Below are 23,692 nucleotides of genomic sequence, written 5' to 3' on the forward strand. Positions count from 1 at the left end.
AATCAAAATAAACAACGAACAAACGAAAAACGACAGGACTTTTTGAATGCCATGGTACCATTTTTATTTCTATTTTCTGAAGCGATTTACATTGCATTTATGTTTCACTTGTAGTTTTATTATATATATTTTATGTTTCATTTAAACGAGACGAAAAAAATTAAATCTGATCAACATACATATCGAAATTATTTTACTTTATTTTTTTAAATATGAAAAACATTAGACAGTAAAAAAGAATTGTTTATTTAGTTTTTTTTTAAGTTCCTGAGTTAATGGACAACATTTTGTTTATGCATTTATTTTTATTATTTTTTTAATTAATGTCATTAGTGTGTCAGAATATAAAAAATTAAAATCGCCAAATTTCCTAAGATAACTTTAATAACAGAACAATTAAATAAACGAGGGTTAGTACAATTATAAATTATTTAGCATACAATAAAATCAAAATGAATTCTAATAAAATATTGGTATCCTTTTATGATTCGCTGTTCGAATTTGTTTGGGAATGATCTTTCTGGGTGGTCAACGAACTAATCATTTGAACAGTTTGGAAAAAAACCAATTAAGATAATGTGTTCCGGTTTAATTTTTTTTTTCTCGTTTAAACTAATTTATTACATTAGGAATCATTTAACACTTATCAGAAGTAATTTGTTAGTTTTTTGAATGATTAATTAGACATATAATCTGAAAATACGTCAATTAATAACTAATCAAATAACCTTTTTAAACGATTCACACTCAATAATTCATTGGGTGGTTTAATTCAAATTTCATAATTAATAGGGATCATATTACCATTTTGTTTCAAATTATTCAAAAATAGTTTGATACATGAGCCATTTCTATATAAAAACAAAAACTATCATATGTTTACAAATAATAAACTCGAACAAATAAATATATCTACAAATATTATTATAAATAATGATGAGATAATAAATAAATAAATTTATATAATATTATAAAGATTTCAATTTATCTTTTAAAATTGAATTAGAAAATCGAAAAAACTAATTGAATTATCTATATAAAAAAATATATGTATATCGAAATTCGTTCATTATTAAATAGGATATAGAATATTGAACTTTTTACCAATTTTTTTAGTATTCCCATGAAAACCCGGTAACTTTCTTATCATCTCTTCTAACAACTATAATAATTATTCTCTCTATACAGCGAATTGAAACTTTATTATAAAACTAAATTTTAGTGATCAACCGGTCATAATCTATTTTTCTCTCTCAGCGAATGGAAAACTTAAACCCTAAACTACTAAAAAAGAAAAGGAAGCGTAAAATATTATATTTATTACACTATATTGAAAAAAATAATACAATCTACTCTACGAAATACATGTAAATTACAGTTATATAATTGGAGCCCTCCTTGTTAATAAAGAAAATAAACCAATGTGTAGCATATTCATATTTTATTATAACACTATAGTGTTTAAATTTAGTGCAGATATGTCCAAAATATCAAGAGCTTATGATTTATTTTGAGATTAAATGTGAACATAATTAAATATCTATTGACAAGATCAGTTATTTTTTTATATATAATTCATTATCTTACCAACAATATATAAACCTTAGTTACATTTTTATTATTGTTGTTATTTTAATTTTGATAAACTAATAATAAAATACAGTATTTTTTTTTAATTTGCATTAAATTCATATTTTTTATTTATTGATTATTAACATTATTTTTTATTTTTCTCATATTATTTATGATTCATACTTTTTAAATGTATTTATTTTTCAATGATTCTAATAATTTATTAGAAATTGATTCACTTATCATTATAATATAGTACATAACCATTATGTCAATAAAACAGTTGATAATTGTTGAGAAAAAAATACAGTATCATTGCCTAAGAAATCGGATTCAAGAATAATTAAGCCTAGATCAGGCACGTTATTGAAAGATTTACTCTATACCAACTTTTGGGGGATTTAAAATCTTCACAAGAATGGACTTAAAATTAAAATTTACTGTAAAATATTGATGTTATTTTTTCAATTTGCTTAGAAAATGCGATAATTTCTATTTAAATAGAGAATGCTTTAACACGACATTTTCATGGAGTATGTGGTGTATTTAAATGCAAATACATCCCTTAGTTTAAATGAATAATGTTTACAGGAATTGAACTATATACCTTAGTATTGGACATTGTTTTTAGAAGCTAAAATAGCTACTTTGACATTTTAATACCCATTACATTATGTATAATAATGTTTATTTACTGACCGCTTGCCCCTAACTCATAAGCCAAGAGATAATAATAAATTCCGTTATAACTGTTCAATAATCATGCCATTACAGTTATCTATATCTCCCTGAAAGGCAAGGTGTTCAATGGGACTTTTACACAAGTCGGAGGAGATAGAAAAAGACCAAAAAGAACGGGTTATGGTAATGAGGATACCCAAGCGGCAGCTCTCTGCCCAGTCGGCAACCTCAAAGCAACGCGAAACCCAGACGGTCGCTGAATATATCATTGTATACGGATGGTAATCCTTGTCATCTAACCCCCTTTTAACAAATTTCTTGTCTTTGTTAAATCTTTTAAAGGGATCATAAATTGATAAGTAACAGTATATCATTCGCCGAACCTATGTCTTAATATATAAGGGATTATTTCAGTAAAAAATAGAGGAAAAAATAACATTACCATTGTATCCACAATAAAATCTAGTAAAATAATTATTAACATGAGGTTATCAAACCAACTTTTTTTATTTCAAATTTACAGTTCTTTTATTGCTTAAATAAAACAATTTGTATCCAAATTAAGTTCAAAGATTCTTTATTATTATTTTAAATGTCCAACGTTTTGCCCATCCTCAAGGGCAATAATTAAATAAAAGCTTTTATTATACATTAATTTTTAACAATTTCAACAGACATTATAAAAATCACATTCTGCAATTAAAAACTTTTTGTAGGCTATTCTGTCCAGGTCAATAAATTTAATAAAATCACCCAATGAAACAATAAAACAATAGGAAATCATACTGATAAGCTTACCATATCTCATATTAAATTATCTATATTGTCACTTTTTGATTAAATTTTGATTAAAATTTATCGTACACTATTTTTAACCTTCCTAATAATACTAATATAATTCTCCTTGATTTATTACAAACAGAATTTTGGTCTATATTCTTATTTAATTATTAAAATTCATATTAAAGTTAATTGTAAATAGTCACATAAAATTTAACCCTATTATTCATAAATTAATTTTGCTTAAAATGTCTGCATAATGTTGGTTCAAATTCCTTATGTCTGTTCAACTGTTTAGTTTATATTTTCTGATATATATATATATATTTTTTTTTTTTGGTGTGTCTTGAGGATCAGTCAATAATGCAACTTTGTATTAATACATCATTTGGTAACGTTTCGCAACTTTTTGTTTGCATAGTCATGCCCTACAATGAGAAAAAGGTTTTTTTTAGAACATACACTCTCTTCAAATATTTGTCACAAAAATACAAGTAAATCTCTGACTAATAAATATTGAGTAAGTGATCTAGATTATGTTTAAATATTAACGTAATGATTTTTGTTTAACCGTTTAGAGATAATTTTTATAGATTGGGGTTTAGATAAAAAAAAAAAAATAGTGATTTCTTAAAACCATATTTAAAATCGAATGATAAATTTTCTTTTGATAATCATCGAGTATTCCATTGCAGATGTCTTCATGAGATATTATAACGTTAGGATAAATATCAGATAATCAATGAAACACTACCGAAAACAATATAAGTTTCAAATTTATATTTTAATTGCATTCTTAACTTAAATTTTAGCTTGCAAATATTTATTCCAATATTTTGAATAACAAGAGGAACCACCCACTGGTGAAAGTTGAAAAGAATTACTTTGAAGAATTTAAAAATTGTTTACAGTATTAGCTGATCTATAGGTATGAATAAAAATCATATATTTAAAATAGTACTTTATCAATAAATGGAATTAGAGAAATGAAAAGAAGAAATTTCAGAATTATTAAAATATTTTATTACTTTAAATGTATGTATTTATATTTATTATATTAATTGGAATATTTTTATTGATACGACGAAGCTGATACTATGTTTGTTTAATTTATTCCTACATTTAGTAAAGGTCAGTTAATCTCTGATCAACTCTGAAACAGATATATTTCTGTTCTTGCACTAACTTATAAGTGGTCCTTTTCCAAAAGTGACATGTGGTATATATTTTTTCTCCCTTCCTAACAGTTCTTCTTTTTTTCTCTTTCTCCTTGCCCTTTCGGCCTCTGAAACGGTAGTTAGGTTTTTTAGTTTTACGGCTGAGACCCGACAATTTAGGCCGAGCCGGAGGTCTAAAATTCTCAAACATCTGTGACATTGAGCAGGCCGACGCTCATGTTCAAAGAATGTCATGATTTATTTATTTTTTTAAAAATCAGTTCCGGTTAATTCGTGTCCAATTTCGAATCTGAGGTTATATAATTAAATAAATATTTGTATAATAATCAAAAACATTATCCGGAGGCAACATAGAGATAACATGCTTTGAGCTCCCATTGATGGAAGATCTGTAACAATACACAAGTGCTTGTAAACCTGCCACTCAAAAGACCAGAGCCAGCTGCGGCTATCTCAAACAACTATTTCGGTGTTTTGGCTCGATCGAGGTCATGCAAACAGTGCAACTTTTTTTTTGTTTTTGAAACGTTACAAAGGGAAAAAATTTATTTTTGCTACATCAAATCTTTGATCTTTCATTGAGCTTTGTCGGGTCTGATGTATTTATTGTGTCTTTCCATTGGAAGCTTTAAAGTAAAATTTATTGGGGTTTCCAGTTAAAAGAGATGTTGTGATGATCGTCTTCTAAGTAGAACCCCACATAGTGTTGAATTTCAACTTATAATGAGTCACTTAGATTATTAGAAAAACATTTTTGGAACCTCTAATATAACTAGTATTTTGGTCTGTAGATAATACTTCTTTTCCAGAATTCAAACAGATCTGAATAACATAAAGAACATAAATAGAAATATGCAGAACATACTAAAGGTACATAATACCTTTTTCAAAAAATCCTAGACCCATGAAATTACTTTTACGTGTTGCCTTTTCAGAACTAACTAAAATAATATCACATATAAATCATATATTTGCTGTGGAAGTAGACCACAATAAAATTTGTTCTTAAAATTTTTAAATTAAAAATTGTTATTAAAATTACAATTTGAATACTAGGTCCATCATTGACAATATGGACTATTTCATACAACCCAGACAGAATCTATAAATATTTACTATCTTATTGGACATTATTCTGTTTTCATTTCGTAATATAATTCGTAATTAGAACAGTAAGGTCGGATAATTAGGCCTTCAATAAATTAGTAATAAAAACGGTGAATTTAAAAATTTATTTTTTTAAAGGAAAAAAGAGAACAAAAAAAAAAAATAACAATATCATTTTGGATAATCAATATGTATTGATTTTATGGGAGACGGGATCGAACGAAATAGACGTTTTATCTATAATGGACTTGGTCCGATCCACTCTCATTAGGAATAAAATAATAATACAAATTACCATTATATTTATAAATATTAATAATTAAAGCACTTGATAGCTTGTCGCAATATCCAAAAGTATTGCGACTATCATAGATGTTGATGTAAGATGTACTGTACATTTTATGAACTGTTTGATGTCTACCGGTGTTTTTGAGACTGAAAACGTAATGTTTGGATTATTCCTGTAATATGCTATACTAATTTTTTCTTTAACATTGACGAAATTATTTTTTTTATTTATTAAAATTAGTTTGGCTTTCTAATTTATTTTCATTAGTTAATATACTTAAAAATTAAATTAATCATAAATAATAAAAATTGAAATAGTGTTTTCTGTGTTGTGCTGGCCCGCAAAATAAAGCTAATAAAAATTAAAACTAAATTATACCTAGGAAAGATGCTTTAAAACTTAAAAATATTTCTTTAGAGCGTTGTGAAAACGAAAGAGAAACCTAAAACGGCGAGAGATATATTGTAAATACGAAATGTATTTTTGATTTAAACTGAAAGGGCATTAAAATTCCAGCGGCTTGAGGGGCGAGTCGACATTCGAGTCACGTTGGGCTGATTCTGGCCCACACGCTGGGGCTAAACGTGATTGGCCGAGATTTTTAAGGAAAAAAAAATATAATAGTCCTCTCCCAAGGATCGGTTGGTCCTCATTCGTTTTGGATTAATCAGGAATAGTCGTAGCTTCGGGTGTCCGGGATTAAGTCCATTATTAAATGGGTGTTTTGAAAAACACGTTCCAAATACGTGCTTATTTCCTAGAATTAAAACATTTGTAATACTAATTAATAAATTAATCAAAAAATTATTCGTATACTTGGTTAATTTATCCGAGAGGATTTCTGGTATGAAGAACAATTCTTAAAATCTATGAATTGTAGTTTTGTCTATTTAATTTTACTAAATATAGACACTTTACTGATTCGAAAATTGTATGAACATTTATTACACTATAAACATAAATCACCATGCATATGTGGAGTTAGCTTAATTACATTCATAAAAAAGGATGGGAAGGAAAAGAGATGTTATCACACTTTAGTATGATGAATTATTTATTAATATTTTAAGAAAAAAAAATTTAAAAACATGATATGACCAGAAAAGTAGTACGTTAATAATGTCAAAGCAACTATTTTAGTTATATTAAAAATTCTAATAGAATTGTGTAAAATTGACAGAACATCCAAAACTTAGATTTATGGAGTTTAGAATTTAACATAAAATTAATTTTTAAATTAGTTTTACCACATTTTTTTTAAACAGAAATAATTTTGGAAAAACAAACATTTTTTGTGGTCATTTTACAAAAATTTTGTCTATTGTATTAACTCAATTACTAATTAACCAACAAATTTGTATGCCTGATAATTAACCATATATGACTTTAATTATTTTAAATAGATCAGCGAATACTTATATTATTTATCTGTAATTAAAGATCAATCCTATTGCTTATAAAATTATTTTAAATATTTATAAAAGAATTTACTTGAATGTATTTTCTTTCTATGTGAGATCATAGCAAAAATTTCATGTGCATCAACCAAACAGTATTATTCAGAACAAAACAAAACAAACATGGCAAAATACATTAATCTGTCATATGGAAAGTTTAAATCATGTAATAAAAATTAGTGTTAATTTTTTTAACTGAACAAATTATTAACTAATAACAAAAAAAATTAAATCAGTATTAGAATAGCTTATTTTTTTATTATTCCAAGACATACAGAACAATTCTTGGAAAGATGTTTCCTTCTCGAGCGTCACCAAAGATTTTGGCATCAATACGCATGCGCAGTGAAAATATTGTTACCGAGCCACAAAATTAAAATATTATTTGATGTTCACAAGACAAATCTGCGTAATTTCTGAAATTATTATGGTTAATGCTGCTTTTACAAAATTAGACACTTAAATATATTTTCATACGGAAGATTAACCTGGGTATCAAATGGTAGCTCAACACAAATCAAGTCGACATGACATAGCTTGCTATTAAATTTAAATAAAAATGTGTAATGTATGTTACCTACGTCTTAAAGAAGGATATTTGAGTTCAACACAAACAGTTTTTTTCTTGCTTACACTAAAGCCTGGGATAGCCCATGCTCAAACAAGTGGCTATGGCAAGCACTCCCTAAATCCCAGCGCCAGTCCACTACAGGCATCATAAACTTCCTGCGGGACCGGTTAGCTCATTCCCCTTGAACTAGTTCTACCTAAGTAACCTTCCACTCTATCGGCCTCATAATCTTCTCTACGTTCTATAGTTTATAATATATATATTTAGCAATATGTTAAATATAATAAATAAATATCTGGGACTCCATTGGCAGTAGATACTAGATAAGTAGCGAAAGTTTCGAAGCTAGCTAGGATTCGAAGCCTATAAAGTGTTTGTAACGTATATACTCACTATCAGACAAAATTTTAAAAGCGCCAGTTGTTTTGTATAAACTGTACTGAGATTATATTTATTAAGCAACAAGAAATTACGTTATATCTCCATTATGTTAAGCATTGCCAATTATCTAGTTTTAGTAATGAAAATATAAAATTAAAAGGAAATACAATTGTTTTGGGGAAAATTTTATAAAAATTACTAAAAGTGAGTTAAAATACAATATATTACGATGTTAAGAACTTGCGTTGGTTGTTAATTGAATTAATACAAAAGAATAGCAGTTGTGTCGGTAAATTATAAAATGTGAAATTTAATTTCATGTTTGGACTATGTTTTCTATTTTTTTAGGATAAAGATTCGTTAGAAAAACTATATTATTTATTCTACAATGTATAAAATTTTGTTAAAAAATTAATGAGGCCTTAAAATTTTACTGGTAGTGTATATAGGCACATAACGCCGAAAGTATGATACTATGCTGAGCTGTAATATTTTCTTGATGAAATGCAGCTTTGTTTTCAGTACCTATCACCTATCAGCGTTTGATTAACTTGTTTTAAGATCTTTTAATATTTTCAGAAATAAAGAGTGTTTTCAATCTTTGTTAATATTATTCACGATAGCCTTTTTCGACTATAACAGGCTTTTGATTGAGTCTGGCATCCAGGACTGTTTTACAAACTCCGTAAATTCTTACTTCCTACATATTTTCTCATTACCCGTTCCTTTTTCACTGGTAAATTATTCAAAGTAAACCACAATAGTTCCTGCTTATCCCTCTTCTCTCAGTTCCCTGGTGTTCCTCTATGTAGTATCCTTGATCCCATCCTCTACACAGTCTATACAGCTGGCATCCTAACACTATTCCTACCACATATCCTGATGACACATGTGTGCTCATAGTCAAAAACAAACCTTCTATTACAACCCCAACTCTCCAATTCTATATCACAAAACTCGAAGAATAGTGTCGAAAATGGAGGATTAAAATAAACACCATTAAATCACATTTATCCTTCAGCATAATCCTACCAACTGCCCAACAGAATACTGTAATAATAAAGTTGCTTTTACCAGTGCCGAAAAGAACCTTTTCCTGGACTACATCTGGACAATCGATTTACCTCGTAACCTTACACAAGACTAAAAAGACAGGAAACTGCACGTCGATTCCAACTATTACAACACTTACAGAGAAACGGGCTTAACATCCAATTCATAATAAAAATCTGATCTACATGATTATAATAAAGCCTAGATAGGAGTTGAGCTTTGGGACTGCAATAAACCTTCGAATTTCTTTCTTATTCAATCCTTACCTTCGGATAATTCTCAATGCTCCTTACTTTGCAACAAATAACATCATCCATAAAAATCATACTGTTCCAAATGTAATTTTGCCCAAAATAGATATCAATTCTACTACCACCCAAACCCACTAGTTTCTAATTTTATTTCCTCTTCCATTCCTGACAATCCTCCGAGGCGCCTGAAGAGAAGTTGGCCTCGATACCTTCTAATGTAGAAATGTTATTAATGTGCTACTAATGGGTAGTTTCTCTACACTAGTATCATACCTTTATAATCTAAAATCAAAGTTAAAAGACTTATTTTTATGTAAATATAGTTGTAAATGTTAATAAAAAAAATAATATTATTAAAGAAAAATATTGCATAGTATATTGATATATATTTACTTTTTAAACGGCCAAATAAAGATGTTTTATAATTAATTAATACCAGGAACTAATCACTCTATGGGCTCGCGTTCATTTTCCATTATAATCCATTAATATTTAATAGATGACTGCCTATTAAATGGAGATTAGCCTACCTATTCGGTTATTAATGAGATATACTGAGATCCCACGATGAGATAGCTGGGGCCTGGGATATTTGAGTGGAATACCAAGAGCTTGAGTTGGGCCGGGACGCGCACGGCAGTAATTGAGTGAATGCTGGAAACGCAGCTGATGTTCGATTATCAAGGGGCGCATTGGAACCGGTCTGCGCAAGAGTTGCGGGCTTATAATTAGAGGAACGATTGATAAACTTGAAGTTCACTCGGTCATTGATGAACCGAAATTTATCATTACGTAGTCCTCGGAGTTCAGTAATGGAGTTTTAAGATTTTTATTTGCTGACTCAGAACCAAGGTACACTACATTCAAATAACATACAGAATATTTTGAGCAATATTCAAGACAATCTTGATAGATTTAGTAAAAACAAATGAGGAGCATTCTGTCAAAAATTAATATATCCTTTTCTAATAAATAAATATATTATATGAATAAATTAAAATTCTACTTCTAAAACTAGTTTATTTCAAAATTTATATTTTCTCATGTCAACTCAGACGTTTTTCTCCTGTTAAATCGTCATTTTTAATAAAAATATATTTTCTAATAATTTTTCAAAAGTGGATATATAGAATTTTGAAAAACTATTTTTTTTTTATATATTATTACTTAAACAGTTAAACCTTATTAAAAACGACAAGGTTTATCTCGTCAGTTTCCATATGACAGTAACTCATTAACTCTTATTTAATACTAATTGAATAATTTTTTCTTGTTATATTTCTCTTTAATCATGGTTCAAATAAATAGTTTGTACTAGAAAAGTTTTTGAATTTAATACGAAATAAGAAGAAAAATTATCATACTAATGCAGTGAATTTTACATTTTTTTTTCAATATTGTTGAGATTTCTTGGATTTCTATTAAATTTACTTAACATTTATTTTTTACATTCAGGAAAGAGTTTCCTTTCATAATTGGGTACCTTCTGTGAGATGAGGATTCAAACTACTAAGTATTCTTATTACCTGATATATACATGGCCATATCGATTCTTAAGATATTACAAATACATATTTATATATTACAAAACAATAACAACAAATAATTTTGCTTCTATATCAGAAAGTTGAAACTCAGAAGTTTTGAATTGTTGTGTATATCATAGACCTTTTATCACAAAATTAACAACACAAGCCATTATTGCCTAGTTCCCATTCAACTGTTCAAATGTCATTTTGTTGAAATAGTAAATTTTCATCCTAACTTAACTATGCTAGAGATAGTCTGACTGCTATTTAGTATTTTATTTTCAAATCGTTATGAGATACATGACCGTTTTCCAAAATTTTATTTTCGCAATTTTATTTCTTTAGATTTACGTTAACATTAGCTAGGTTATATGAATGAACGATTAAACTGAATGGTGATCTATCAGAATAACATAAGTAAAACATTAATCACTGATAATATGGAATGGAATTAGTAATGCACCTATATATAAGAATTAAAATAATTATATACGTGCGAGGTAATTATCAAATATTTTGGCTAATACTTTGCCCACGCTAATTGTTTTCCTTATTGCAGCATCTATTGTGAATATAAATTGACGTCATCCAAGTGGAAACAGACGGATCCAGAGCAGAAAATCTGAACCTTTGGTAATGACCGTTGTTCATCACGGTCACTGAAGACATACCAGATTAAGAGAGAGGAAAATGGATGACTGAAATTGATTTCCACGCTAGGTGAGTATAATAGGAAACAGTTTGTGTATCATTAAGAAATTATTGTAAATGTTAGGTACTGACATCAAAGATATATAATTTGTTCTTTAAATATGTGATAGACAAAAAAAAGTAACCAACGATTTTATATATATTTTTTGTATGTTATATTCTGTAGCTGACGTTGAGTCATACACATTTATGGAAGAAACTTTTTATAAGTTATGGTCTACCAAAGTACTTACAATCAACTATTTATAATACGAATTTTCGTTGAAATAAATTTAGGTTATTTTAATTGCATGAAAAAATATTTATGGCCATTAGAAAATATTTTTAAAAATTTTGAAATCCTCCTAGACGTCTGAAAAGAAGATGGCCTCGAGATCTTCTCCTTTAGAAATGTTTTTGGAGTTCTATCAATGGGTAGATTATCCACATGTTTTTATTATGTCATAATATCACTTACAGCAAATTTACTTGATGTGTATATATGTATACAGTTGTAAATATCAATAAATAAATTATTAAAAAAAAAAAAAGTTTTTGAGAATTTTTTTTTTAAGCTTTCTGAAGATCAGTGACGTACCTAGACCATCAGAGGCCCTAGATTATTTATTTTATTTAAATAAGTAATTTGATAAAACTTTATAATTGATTCCTAAATGCATTTTTTTTTTATAAAATGTAAATAATATTAAAATAAATTAATAATTACTTGAGTACATCGTTGTGATATAATGATTGAATCTATCTTTCAATTATTTTTTTTTTAATATTGTAAGTATCGAAATTGAGGAGTTTTCTATCAAAAGTTGAAAATCAGTATTTAAAAAATCATTATGGGAGCATCTTTTGTAGATGGGATGCATGTTTATCAAAAATTTCGATCAGTAACAGAAGAAATTAAAAATTTGCATTAAATAAAATAATTTTTTCAAGTAGACTTATAAAGTGCAAAAAAAGTGGATATACCGACTTTTGAAAAAAAAATTTCAAATTTTAATAAGTCTTTCTACAATATATAAAACCAATTATTTTGTGATAGTTCCAACGCCAATATATAATTAAATTGCCAAAGACTATTGGGGTGAAGGTTGTATAGGATAGATCTGTAAGATTACAGGATCAGACATACCTTCACAGCGTCAGGTATGAAGTATACTCTAAAATTAGTGTTAGACTCTGAGAAACGCTGAAACTAATGTGAGGTGTCTTGGGATAAATGATAGCAAAGAATCTGTTAAAGTAAGCTAATGTAGCAACTTACAGCCGTGACCAATTTGTATCAAGAGCGGTTAAATCTCACCGCATTTTACGCCAGTTCCGGATACTTTAATTACATTTTGTGACGTGTATATATATATATATATATATTTTTTTTTTTTTTTTAAATGTTACATGAACGTATTTTTTAAATTATTTTTTAGAAAATAGACTGGACTCGAAAGCTTATGGGATTTAATTAGTCTGAAATATTATAGAAATAGCTGGCTTAAATATAGAATTTCTTCTGAAATATATTTAGAATAAATATCATACATAATTTATACTCATTTCTGATATTTTTCTGAAACGTGAGAAATGTATTCGCAATTTTATTTTCACAGGCAAAGGATTCTAAAGGAATACTTCTAAAGTTCTTTTAACTGATTTTTTTTTTTCATTAATAGGGAACTATTGATTGATTTATCTTTTAGTTGTAATTTTTACTTTTTTTTTTAGGCTTTATGGATATAAATACGACAAGAAACTCAAAAAACTGACAAGCTACATGAAAATCGACTGCCTAAGTTATTTATATGCATTAAATATCTACTCAAAAAGTTCAATCATATTTCAAGAAGAAAATCTAGAATAAATTAAAATCCAGGAAGAATGTAAATTTAAAAAAAAATACTTATGGTAGTAATTTAATGTAAATGAATATTGTGCCTTTGTTTCTAAAATCTCTAAACCTTTTTTTTTCAAAGCAAAGTTTTGAATTAACCTTGAAGTTTGTTCTAGTAATTATTGGTTGGTAGTTTTTTAAAAATATTTAGAACTAGGAGGTTTTAAAAAATGATTTGTCTCCTTCATTTAACAATTTTTGTATCTTGTTTTCATTTAGTCCTGATTAAGCTGTGCTAAGTGGAGTGAAACTATAGTAACCATTAAAATTTTTTTTTTACTATTGTACTATTATTTTTGTACCTTTAATAACCTCCATTAAAAAAAAAAACAACGTGAGTTTTTAAAGCATTTGTTCGGTTTACAACGCAAATAATTTATAATAAATTAATCAGACTTCAAGATTCACCCAAAATGTAACATTACAAAAAAATATGCCTTTGAGGTTTAATTTCGTAAATTTAGTACATATTGTAATTAACACGAATGTATTTAGAAAGTAATATATATATTTAAAGTTGTAACTTTTTTATATTTCATTAACTTGTAACAATTTTAGTTCAAAAATATTATTAATGTTTTTCATTTATTATTATTTTCTTTTTAACCATATATATTTTACTTATTATTCATTCTAAGTTTGATTTTGTAGGCGCAGACAGTTTTTATCATACAGATAATCTTACAAATTTTCTTCGTGAAGGGTCAGGTATTCGTTTTATTTTCTCAAAACTGAGGACAGACAGACGATTCATTCCAGTAACAATTAAAAGCTTATGAATATTTCGAAATGGATATAATAGCTGATCATGGTTCCAGTTTCCGAACTATCGGTGGGCCAATCAATCCGTAAAATTATACACCAATTATGAAGTCACCTCAATTCTTTAACACTTGTGAATGGCTACTGGTATATAAATCTAAGTGTCTCGTAGCGTATCATTACGAGCTCTCACAGGATACCGCTCACAAAACTTCGAGACCCTGTTTTTTTTTTTCTCCCCTTTTATAAACGCTATCTAATACCGTCACTAAAGCAGTCCTTGATAAAAATCGATTCGAAAAAAATTATCGATGAATATTCATCTATAGAGATAATCGTACGATCGGACTTCTCCGAAGTACTTAGGAGATCGGGTGTGTTGTATTATAATTATATAATATTATAGTATTTAGGCATCTATAGTCAATAATAATTTTAAAAATAAACACTCACGAACTCCGCAGCACTATCTGTTCCATATCTGTTTCGTAAGGAAGAGATTTATATCGTTTTAATGCATCATTGCATCAATAATTCTTAAACTAAATATACTCGGACCTGTTCTTGTGTGGTTCATAAAAACATATAAAAACAAAATGAATTCTTATATTTTTAATATCTGATCAGTCAATGCTTTATCATTTCAGACAGGTAAAGATAAAAATGCTCATAAAAGAGAACTTTAGCAACTGATAGTACTTCTTTCATTAAGCGTTTAAAAAAATACATATGCAATACCTATTACATTACTGAAGAACAATTCAAAACATACTTAAGGTAGGTACTGTAACACAAATACTAAAAGATAGATATCGATTATTTCCTCCCTTTGATAAAAAAAAAATATTTTCAAAAGAAAACATGCAAATCCTATTTTCTTCTCCTTTCCTACAAAAACAAAATATGTTGTATCAAGAATACGGAGCATTAATATCTCAGAATCCCACGTACATCCAAAATTATAAAGATATGAATACATGAATAAATAAATATATTTAATTATTCATTCTTGCTTTTGGAATGAAATTTCGCGTAGGCAATGATCCTTCATAATTATAGATTTGATATTTCGTATATCCAGATTTAAGTGTACCTTAGTTATAATTTAATGATAAAATATAAATAAAACATAATAATTATAAATTTGACATCTTATCCTTTATCAAGTAATTATGAGTACCGAAAAAAAATAATTATGTTGAAATTACATCAATGATTTTACTTTACTACATCATCGGCCTCATTGTGAAACCACTCCAGACAAAAAAAAATTAACCTTAAGGTTAAATGGATATTAAAAAAAAAATTGTTATTCAAAAACATTAGATCTTTACTCATAAAGATGTATTCATTCATATTTTTAAGCAAAAATAAAATATTTTGAAATGAAAGGTAAGATTTTTTAATTGAGCGGTTACACACGATTGCCAACAATGCTAATGTTATTTTTAGTTTTATTGTTTATTTTTCTTATTATGAGTACGTATGTTTTTATTTTATTAAAATATATTTCACATGAAAGTGTACCTTTGGCTATGTTATTAATAGTCCTTAGATGGCGTAGGTTGCTCCATAAATACTCAACAATAATGATAAATATTGTTTTTCCAATTATTAAAGTCGATTTATTTCCTTTACTATAAAATTAAAATTATTTTTTTTTAATATTCACATTTCACCTTCATTCATTCGAATCAATCAGAGCACGATTCAATACAAATTGATTCAAAGAGGAAAATAAATGTTTATATCGTTTTGATCGGTTACATATTTCATTCGAGACCATTTACTTCGGCAGCAAAGGAAAAAAAAATATATAAAAGCTGTCCCCAAAAGAACGAATATAGACATCTATCAAAGTAAAGATGTCCAAGAGGTAAATAAAAGCAAAAGAAAAATGTCTCCTATAAGACAAGATGACCACCAATTATTCCTGTCTGGTTTTTTCTCTAAATCAAATAACCAAGAGTCCTCGTGAGCCCTAGCTTATATTTTATGGATGACTTTCTAGAGTTCTGGTTATGCTGTTTGTTCTGTTTTAATAGAGGTTGGGTGATGGTTCTGAATTCTAAGGAGTATCTGAAGGAAATAGAGACATATCATATAGCTAGGTACCTTCCAGACTTTAGCGATTACATACAGGACATATACATTTGTAAATATTATGCATAAGGAAGATACTGTATAGAATTTATCAATATTTTTTCATTAATGAATGAAAATAAAGTTACTCAAATGTTTATAGTCCAGAAAACCGCAAAAAATGTGAAGTCTATTTGTTGGACATATCCTCTATTTTCATTTATTTCTTTTTATAATTTAGATACGAACAAAAAAATTAAAAATTGGAGGGTCATCTTATGCATCATACAATAATTTTAGTATCCAAAATAATGATACTAAATTTATAATATGGCATTGTAAATAACATTTTTTTTTTATTATTTACTTATTAATGTGCTTTGGCTTTTAATAGATTTTTTTTAAAATTGAAAATTTAAGCATTATTGAAAACGAATTCATTTTTTACAATTCTGTTTATATTTATACCTACATCGTTAAAATTCTCTTTTGGTAGGCTATATTTTGTATAAAAATAATATTTTCTCAACTGTTTATTAACAAAGTTATTATACATTTTTTTAACTCATATTAAAAAATTAAATTTGATCAAATAGAATGTTTTAATAACAATATAAAATATTCCGAGGATGAAGTCATTTATATAATCATCTTTCAGTTATGTGTAGACAGACAATGTGCAGAAAGCTATATATAATATTTTAAAATTGAGTAAAATAACTAAAAACAAGAGTCAGAATGTTACTCAAAGTTTCAGCTTAATTCACTGACTCAACAAATATATTTTAAAAAACAAACTGAGCTTGTGTAGGTTGAATATGTTATGTATTAATAGTAACGTGAAACCTATAATCTTAACTTAGGAATCATGGATCATGTCCAATTGTCATTTTAAATTATTTTAATAGACATAATAGTCAATAATATAGAATGAAATATTATTATAAACCAGCTAAGAAAAAAAATGCATCAATGTGTTTCTAATTTTAGATATTACTCAAGACTAATTAATTACTTACATAGATTATATGAAACATAAATTAGATAATAAGTCACATTGGAAAAAATAATAAATATATAAATACATCATTAAATAGAACTTTATATCGAAGTAAAAGTGTACACCAATTTTTCTTTATATTAATTGTTATGTTCTCTTCCAGGTTGACTACGAAAAATCATCAGTTCTAAAATTCGAAAATTTTGACGTCCAACCAAACTATTCTTCGACCGATCATTATTGGACCTTCTGGACACGAATCAATAAAGAGACCATAAAAAAGGGTTTTCATCAGAAGAGCGTAAAAGTATATAGTAATTAATTAATAATAAATGCAGCATTACTGTAATATTGAAAAAATGGCGTTTAATATGATAGTTATGTCTAATCAAAAATTCAATTCTAATAAAATCCATGTTATTTTTTATGGGAGAAACAATATATTTATTTTTTACTAAATTGTGTTGAACATTGTCGGTTGTTTAGGTCAAATTATGCAATGTAAAATAGAAAAAATGAATTAAATTTGTTGGTCGATTACAGTTTATTTTATAAAATACTTTATATACTTTTAGTGTAGAAACTATTAAAAATTAGTTAAAATACGAAATATTACAGCCTTAAATACTTGGATTAATTATTAATTAAAAAAAAAATTGATTCCACCTTACCAGTTGTGTCTGTAAATTCCACTTCACCATTTAAAGATTAATATTATTGTTTTAAAATGTTCTTTTAAAATTGTAATATTTTATGTAATTTTTTGTAATAAAGTTTCATTCGAAAAGCATAATTTATTATAGAATGTATGGATTTTCCAAAACAATTGAAGTGATAATCAACTTTTGACCGGTATTGTCCATACAATTATTTGTTTTATAAAACAATATTTCTGATACTGTTACTAACAAATGTTAGTTTTATGAATAAATAAATAAAACTTATAAAAATATATTTTTCCAGGAAGATTATAGTCGTACCTTCTAAAGATAATGAAATTCTCATCAATACAATTCTAAAATCTTCTAAATCGGAATAGGATTAGCAATGATGCTTACTTTGGATCCTCAAAAAATTCTTTTTTTGGTTAAAAATTAAGAAAAACCTGTCAAGTGTGGCCACAATGTAAAATAAAATCAATAACACGTTTTTTGTTCCATTTAAATATTTTAAATTTTAAATGACATCTCGTTTTAGAGACATCTTGTATCAATCATCCTTTCGAGAAATACTTTTATAATTTCTACGAACTTTAAAAATTGATTCGAGATGTCCCTAGAACGATTCGTAGATTTTCTATTTTTCTATTAAGAAGATAAAAGACCAAAGCGATGAAACAAAAAAAAAAAAAAAAATCATATTCAATTATTATATATTGTTACTTGTTTACTCGTTATCGTTTCTAGCCACACAATGAAGCTGGGCAGAGCTTTTATTATTTTTTCTCCTAAAGTATAAATTCCACTCCCTTAGCTTATAAAATGAAAAAAAAAAAAAAAACAGTGAGCTTAAATTTTGAAATTGTCAACTTTATTGTTAAATACTAGTAATTGATTCAGATTTTGGAAATTCTAGAAGCAACTTTTAATATGTAATTATATAAATATAAGTAATTATATATATATGTATATATACATATTCTTCCCAATTGAATTCTATTCCCTCCTTCATTCTTTGTTATAATACCCTTCCAATCTTCAAATCCCGTATTTTCAACCACCTTCTGCCCTCCCGATTCCGGAAGAATAAAAATTTAAAGTTTCATATAAGATTTAATTAGATGAAGAGAAAAATAATATTTAACGTAAATATTATTGGAATCTTTTTATTATTTATTAAACTATATAAGGATATTAGTATTATAATTTATTTCATTTTATTAGAATTATTATCCTTAAGATTTATAATTTGTTAGAGGATTTATTTTATTTCATTTTTCTTCATTACCTTTTATATTGGTTTATTTATTAGCTTATCTTCTGTATTAGCTCATTCTGATTTTTGTTTAAACTTGTAAATATGAATATTAACACTAATTGTACCTTTTGTTTATTATTTTTAGTTTACTAGTATTTGATTCTTTTTCTTTATTTTTTTTCATTTTGAATTAGAAGTCACCTTATAATTTATAATATGATATGAAGTATTATTTTATTTGTTCTATTTTTACTTTGTATATTATGTTAATTACCAATTTTTATCTTATCAAATTCATAATTATAATTATGATCAAAATTAAATTATATGATTAAAAATTTACTCTAAGGCTCGAACAGCCTAATTCTGACACCTGCAATATTATTGCAAGGATAAATAAAGAATATTATTATTATAATATATTAAAAGTGTCCTGATAAAATCAGCTATTTATGAGATAAAATATAATCCTTCACTTAATATAAATATGAAATAAATACGCATTTATTTCTATGGTTATTCGAGTCGTTTTTGTTTTTTAATTCTATCCCAGCAGTTGAATACTAATAATACAAAGAGGTAGAAATGTTTGTTTAATTCCCCATTTTAATCATGACATACAAGATGCAATTATAGCGAGTATTAATTCAAGATATCTTCACAGCCGGCTGCCGTCTAACAGTCTGTATTACTAGTTCATAGCTCATAATTTCCAACTGATAACACCTCCTAGCAAAGGAACATCGTATAATGAGCCAAGCTCCAAACCTGTCTTTATTTTCTTCATTAAGTCAGCCCGTGGTTGATTCTATAGTAATTTTCATATCTGATCCCAACTTGTTCTACTTTTTGTCTTTGCTAAGCAGCTGCTTTCTGGCCTGCCGAATTTTGAAAAAAAAAAAGTTAGGAATAATTGATGCACCTTTGAATCCTAGATTACATGTTAAATTCGGTGCATAAAATTTCAGACTTCTGTGTCTAATTTTATAATTACAGGAATTTCGGATGATCACATTGAATAAAGAAAACGCAAATGAACTATCATCAAAGGTGGAACAGAAATTTGTATTAAACTGTAACGGATAACATATTTAAAAAGAAAATTTCAGTTTGTATTTAATTTTTTATAAATGATTTTATTAGAGATTTTGTGACAAATAATTTTTTTTTCATTTCCTTTTAAATAATTTACAAAAAATTGTATCAATAAGAAATACTTTTATACATATTTATTGGTAATTATTATTACCTGAACAATAATAGCTGTAAATAATTTTATTTTTATATTGTTTATCATTTAATCCAATCATATGATGAAACGTTATATTCTCATTATATTAGTAAAACGTAATATTACTAACGATTTATATTATTTTTGAATTGATAAAATGATTAAAGACATGAGCAAATTAAGTTATTGTGTGACATATTTGGAGAAATAGTGATTTTTTCTTTCAAATACACCATCATATGGATCAATTGTTTAATATTTCAATAAGTTAAATTCTGGTAGTTTTCAAAAATATAAATTTTTTCCCCAAAGTTTTATTCTTTGAAAAAAGGAATAAATTTACATTTAATTAAATTTTGCTTCATTTTTTTATAACAAACAATAATATATATTGTAGTTATAAATGAACTAACAGAATTTTAAAAGAATTTAATTTAATTTTTATTAGATTATAAATAAAAAATATATAACCTATTGAATGATTAATATATTTATTGTTTTTTTTTTTTTTTTAATGAAGTTTCATTCCATTTATATTAATTATATATCTTAATTTCTCTCGTTTGCTATCCTTTATGTTTTTTTTCATAAGAAACTTTATGTAAGAGAATATTTGTACAATCATGTTGTATTTAGAAAAAAAATAATCCTTCCCTTCTTGAGCGCTTAATTGATGCGGGCCCGTAACACGGAATGGAAGGAGTAATGAGGCTGTGTTGTCCTGCACAAGATAGTGTCTTGTAAATGTCAGTATTATCTGGCAACAATATTTCATGCTATTTTTGTCGGCTACTTCTATCCCAGAAATAAAATGAATATTTGAATTTTCCTAATTTACTTAACTAAAAAAGAAAAAATGAAATTATAATTGAGATGCCTCAAATTATTTACTTCTATTAATATTATAACAACTCATATATACAAATAAATATAAGCTGTAGGCTTGTGTAAAAATGCCATAACTACAATATTTGTAATTGGACAATAAGACACTAATTTATTTCAACAGAATTCTATGAGGACGATGTGGTTCTTAGGTTATTTATTCAATCACTAATTTATTTCATGTTAAGTATTAAATTTTTATTTATTTATTACTCCAAACAATTTCATCCTTTTATATTCAAAACCGGTTCATAGTAATTAATTTTTCAAAATATAAATATAAAGTTTTTATTACATATATTTTGACAGAATCGTTATGATACAGTAATTTATTTTAACAATATTGAATTTAGAATCCTCACATCCACATTTTTTTTTTTTTTTTTTTTTTTGGATATATCAAAATTCAACTTATCTACCTTTTGAAAATCATAAGTTAACAATTATTTTGAGCGTCTCATATATATGAGTACAATTTTTATATAATTTGCCGATTATTAACATTTTTTCGAAAGTGGAAATTAAATTTTTAAAATAAATTGAATAAGTTTGAGTAGTTAAAATAAAAGTGAATATATCAACGTTTAATGGGATACTCCTCATTTAAGTAAATTAATAAGAAAATCAAAAATTTAAATAACATCCCTATATCAATTTTCAATAAATAGCCAACTGAACTTATGAAAAAGTATTATTTTTTCAATGTTAGGCAAAAAAGTGAAGTTATGATTTAAAATAAAAAAATATAACTAAAAGTTAGTTATTTTTTTAAATGTTTTTTAAATTTAATCCATAATGCATTTGTTATGTATATATCATATAATCTCAAGACTTAGGTTACTAAACCTTACAGTAAACGTCTCCATCATATATTTCAAATACTATATTAATTAGTAAACGCTTTATTATTAAAAATAAATAATTATAATTATTATATTAAAAATAAAAGTATGAAGAATTCAGTAATTGTTGTGTGACTTACTAAAAACTGAATATTTTCAGAACGATTTATAAATTTATGAATGCTATAAAATGTGTATATAAATGTATCAATTTTATCAAATTGTAATTATTATATTCGACTAAATTTTAATAAATACAAAAATTCAAAAATGCTGTTTAATATATCTTAATTTCTAATGTTTCAGATAATTCCAATTTTCATACAAAACTAATTAAAACTTTTAAAAGCTCATTCAAGTTCATTCATTAAAAAAACTAATTAGCCAATGCATTCCACTTGAAAAAAACCTGATGCAAATGAGAATAAGAGTACAAATAATAATTAAACTTAAAAATCCAAATAAACAAACTTCTGAACTGATCACCTGGAAAAATAAGAGTTATAGTGTTTTAAAAAAATAGCTATATAAAAATATAATTTTGAATATAATGAAATTTTCGTTGGACGGTTGAACCTATTCGATTAAAAAACCGGAGCCATATGGCACATCATCCCTTTTTTCTACCGCCCTTATGGTGCCAACGAGCTTAAAGGCTATTATTTATACACTAACAGGGTCAATTTCAGTGTACAACTGGAATTGTTTCATAAATTTGGACTTTTACAATTATTGTATTTTTTATAGTGTTACTTCTATTAGTAAGTTATGGTTAGATTTCAAAATTTACCAAAATGTAAACTAAAAGAGTGATATTTAGAAAATAATATTTTACGTAAAAAATAATTATTAAGAACATATTTGTTCCATTATTCACGAGGAATATTAGATTTTATATCTACAAAATTGTATTATTTAATACCAAGTGTCATGTTTTTAAATTAAATTTCGGTCTATACGAAAGCAATTAAACTTGACCACAGTCTGATTTAAATGTTTCAAAAATTTAGTACTCATCTTTTACACATAAATTTTCAATATTATACATACAAAATAAACTGTCATGTAAGCCTATGTATGAAGCATATATTGTTTAATATTTCAACTGTATTAATTGAATATATTTGAAATATGATCAATTTCTAAAAAAGTAAACGATGTAATTTTTAATCATAGTTTATTTATTTTTATTATAGCCCGAAACGGAACCAATTATAACCAAGATAATCATAACCAACCAATAAAAAAATAAATAAGTATGTTTGGAAACAAAATTATGATTAAGCTGTTAATTTTTTAATCAAGATTTATCTTTTATTTTTATTAATTTGCACAATTAATTAACTTTTTCATCAAGTTTGTGGAGTCCGTATGATTAAATATAAATGTGAATCGAGTCTCTTTATTTTATATGTAAATTTGAATAATTTCTAGTTATTTTGTATTACGCCGGTATTTGATACATTTACATATTGATTGAGTTATTAATTTTCTATATATACTAAAATAAAATTATTCTAACTTATTTTTGAGT

The 23,692-nt window shown here is 26.2% G+C and overlaps 1 protein-coding gene across 4 annotated transcripts in view; it reads right to left on the minus strand.

The window, feature by feature from the left end:
• LOC106679912 (homeotic protein antennapedia) overlaps positions 1–23,692 on the minus strand; it is a 419,490-nt gene that overhangs the window by 207,800 nt on the left and 187,998 nt on the right. The window lies entirely within an intron of this gene.

This window comes from Halyomorpha halys, unplaced genomic scaffold (assembly GCF_000696795.3).
Source record: "Halyomorpha halys isolate HHAL.00 unplaced genomic scaffold, Hhal_1.1 Scaffold15.1, whole genome shotgun sequence".
NCBI lineage: Eukaryota > Metazoa > Arthropoda > Insecta > Hemiptera > Pentatomidae > Halyomorpha > Halyomorpha halys.